General features: G+C 32.6%; 1 long non-coding RNA gene across 2 annotated transcripts; it reads right to left on the reverse strand.

Moving 5' to 3' along the window:
• Window positions 1–1073: 1073 nt before the first annotated feature.
• Window positions 1074–3411, reverse strand: LOC109582318 (uncharacterized). Of its 2 annotated transcripts, XR_002185029.1 has the most exons (7): window positions 3373–3411; window positions 3074–3299; window positions 2811–3018; window positions 1887–1995; window positions 1488–1525; window positions 1248–1305; window positions 1074–1203 (listed from the first exon to the last, which is right to left on the reverse strand). It is a non-coding gene; the product is annotated as an uncharacterized LOC109582318 (long non-coding RNA). The 2 variants fall into 2 exon arrangements; XR_002185028.1 differs by lacking the exons at window positions 1488–1525; window positions 1887–1995; window positions 2811–3018; window positions 3074–3299; window positions 3373–3411 and having other exon boundaries at window positions 1248–1396.
• Between the last annotated feature and the right edge of the window lie 388 nt (window positions 3412–3799).

Consider the following 3799-nt stretch of genomic DNA (forward strand, 5'->3'; position numbering starts at 1 on the left):
TATCATCCTCTGAAGACTTAACAATAGTACTCAGTGTCAGTCTCTATCCATTGGAATGAATCTACTATTCAACAATCATGACCTCTCTATTAGGATCCATTTTATACACCTGTCATTTTACATTTTAGAGGCACGTGGGCTAACTGGACAGTGATTTGTAGGCATGACTTGGCAACATTCAGACAGTTCACAATGAAGTACATATTAACTAGTTACTGATAATATAAATTATAATTAAATGAAATATTTTATGAGTATATAGTGGATCATTTATCTAATTTGCCAATATTAAAGAAGAGAGATCTTCATTATATTATCATTTTTATATTTTGTCCTGATACATATACATGCCTCATATTGTGTAGAAATTTTGAGCTGATTTTGTTCAAAATAAATTTTTCAGTCAAGTTGCCTTAAAATTGGTTAAGAGTCCCTGTACTAGGACATCCAAATTTCGCCATATTAATTATACTAGGAGGAAATTTTGCATTTTTATTCAATTTTATGATGTAAATACTTGTACTTCTATTGCATAGAAAGTTTGAGCTGATTTCAACCAAAATGGATTTTTATAAATTTTTAAAGTAACTCTAAAATTAGCTAAAAGTCACTGTACTATAGTACAGGGTTACGGCCCAATTTTGCCAAAATTTAAAAGGAGATAATTTTTCATTTTTATTGCACTTTATGATACTTATACATGTTTTGAGCTGATTTTCATCAAAATTAGATTTTATTACATTTTCTGATGCATATACATGTACAAGTATTTATGTTATGTAGAAAGTTTGAGTTAATTGATTCTAAACTTTTTAAGTTGCTGAAATTACTATCTATTTTAGTTATTGTGTTCCCTTCATTCGTTTGGCATGATTTTTGTAGACTATTAGTATGTGTTTCTTTTGATTTTTTTCAAAAATTTACTACTTTTAATATGGCTATAAGTCAACAAATTATTGTTTTGTCTCCTGTCTCTTATTTTATTGTCATTTTTCATGAATTAATCTCAGTTCTGTTTATAAGTCATTGCACCTGCTTCTGCATTAATGGTCTCGCAATAATTTTAATCAAAATTCATAATAATCAATGATAAAAGGACAACTTTGTGTATTAAACAAAAATGCTAAAAATTATAAACAATAATGTTGTGTAATTCTTTATAGTCTTCAGTTAATGTACAGCTTCAAACAGCAAACAATTAACCTATAGCAATGACAACATATTTAACAATACTATACTTAGAATACTTCTCAATGTAGTCTTCAATAGCAGAGAATTGTACTTTATCCTCTTAGTGTCATTAACCTAACAATGGAATGTAATTCATCATACATAGTTACTGTTAGTATCTATTCTTCTTGTATGTAGTGCTCTTAGCATCACTAGCAGTAGTAACCACTAGTGATCCCAGGCAGTGTCACGTGGAGGGGGCACTACATTGCTGCCCACACTAGAACAGAGAACAATATAATTATATTGACACATACCTAATGTACTTGAACCTTTAAGAGGAACTTGCTATAACCTTAGAAAAGAGAAGGTTAATACATGACACATACTGTAAGATTTGTCCATTTTTAAATATCTGAACGTGTGATTTTGGAGAGGGAATTTTTGGTGATTTTGGCATTTTGATAATAGAAAATAAAACCCACCATTATGAACCATTATGTACACATGTACATGCTCAATGGGACATGGACACAAATTAAAACACACCAAAATTTAGCAGTTCAACAAATGCCACAACTTCAAATTACCAGAAGCATGCTAGTTTGGATTATTTTAATTGCATTAGGTAGCTACATGTATTTTTAAAATGATTATTTATGAGCACAAAATTTAGACACATCAAATGTCCATTATGTACATGTACATGTATTTACCAGTGAAAGTGTGAGGAGCAGTTAGGAAATGTAACCACATCTTCACTAAACCTGAACAACAGATCCCTTGAATGACAAACACCACATCCTGTACCATTAGCTGAACATTCTACACAAAAATAATTACAAGATATCACGTTACTAGTCACATGTACATCATGCATGACTACCAATAGGTGGGGGGCAAATGGGAATTAGCACTAGGCTGTGGATTAAAGGGGCCCCCAGTCTCAGGTTTATAAAGAACTCTTGGGGCTTGGTGGCCTAATAATATTTTAAAATATAACTTTCAAATTTGATGACATACACATAATTAAATGTACATCTACAACATGCAAATCTTTTTCAAAGACCAAAGCTTCAAGACTTAAATATGTACTTATACATGCACATTACCATGACTATAATAGCCTTGTGTTCTTTTCAAAAATTTTGGCATTTTCTTAAAATGGCCGTAACTTGAAAAATAGAAATCAGAATCAGCTTAAACTTTCTACACAGCATAAAGACATCAATGTGTAACAAAAAATGTAACAAAATTAGGATATTATGGAGAGATTTTTCAAAATTTTAACATTTTCTTAAAATGGTTCTAACTTTAAAAATAATAGCTGGAATCAGCTCAAACTTTCTACACTGCATAAGGACATCAATGTGTATCAGACCATGTAATAAAAATTAGTGGTAATTTCAGAGCCATATTTTAGAAAGACCCAAGGCTATAATAGCTTTGAATAATTTTTTCAAATTTTGGCATTTCCTTAAAATGGCCATAAATTGAAAAATTAAAGCTTGAATCAGCTTAAACACAAGGACATCAAGGACATCAAAGCACAAGGACATCAATATGTACAGGAATACAGTATAATTGGCCACACCCCCACTGACATCACAATACTATTATTAACATGAACCATATCATACCTTCATTATTGAAGAGAAGGTCTCACTCCTTGAGTCAGTGGTTGCCTCCTTCTTAAGTAACTCATCATTTAAACTGCTAAGCCACCACCTGTGTTTGCTCCTCCACCGAACAGCAAAAAGAACAGAGGATCCAACAGCAAAGGCGGTCCTGGAGGAAGCATGAAATCAAAAAAGAAGACACCAGATTACTCTATCCTGTGAATCTATCCTGTACAATAATTAATCAATTTTACATGTATAAATACAAGTACATGTACACTTACCACTTTTCTATAGAACCGCTGACATTCTCCAAACTCTTTACCTCATCCTGGAGGTTTGGCTTACATGTACAACTCCATTACTTTCTTTCGCTAGTTTATTTGATGCTTTAATTAATGTTTCCATTTCATCATTAGCTCGTACTGGTACCACCCACTTGGTACGTCCCAACTGCTCATCAAGACTAGCCAGTAACTTTAACAGGAAATACTCAGACAACAAAATCTACTGTAAATGATATTCTAATTAATGCACATCAATCCACCCACACATATAATTATTAATTGATACATGTACATACCTTTAACTTGTCCTGTATTACTGTCTCCTCCTCCTCTTGTTTGTTTACTTGTTTGTTGTTTATTGTTGTTGTTGTTACTTCTCCAGAGGAGATGGGGGTGGAACTCCATTAATATCTCCTCCTTTATTGTCCAGTTCAATTGAGTATCAACAGACATTATGAATTAACTAATGGCATAATGATCCTTCTCCTCCTACTGTAGAGAGAGAGAGAGAGGACAACATTATTTTGCCCACCAGTAGGAGGGAAAATGTAAAATGTGTTCAATACATGTACATTATTATTAGTAATACACTCTGTAATACAATCAATGATAAATAAAGGAAGGCCTTACCCTCCAAAGGACAGTGAAGGAGAGAGGGAGGGAGGGAGGACTAGAGGAGGTTACTAATTATACTCTCATTAACTGCCAATCTGATCCATGACA

The sequence above is a fragment of the Amphimedon queenslandica genome, unplaced genomic scaffold (assembly GCF_000090795.2).
Source record: "Amphimedon queenslandica unplaced genomic scaffold, v1.1 AMPQUscaffold_13390, whole genome shotgun sequence".
NCBI lineage: Eukaryota > Metazoa > Porifera > Demospongiae > Haplosclerida > Niphatidae > Amphimedon > Amphimedon queenslandica.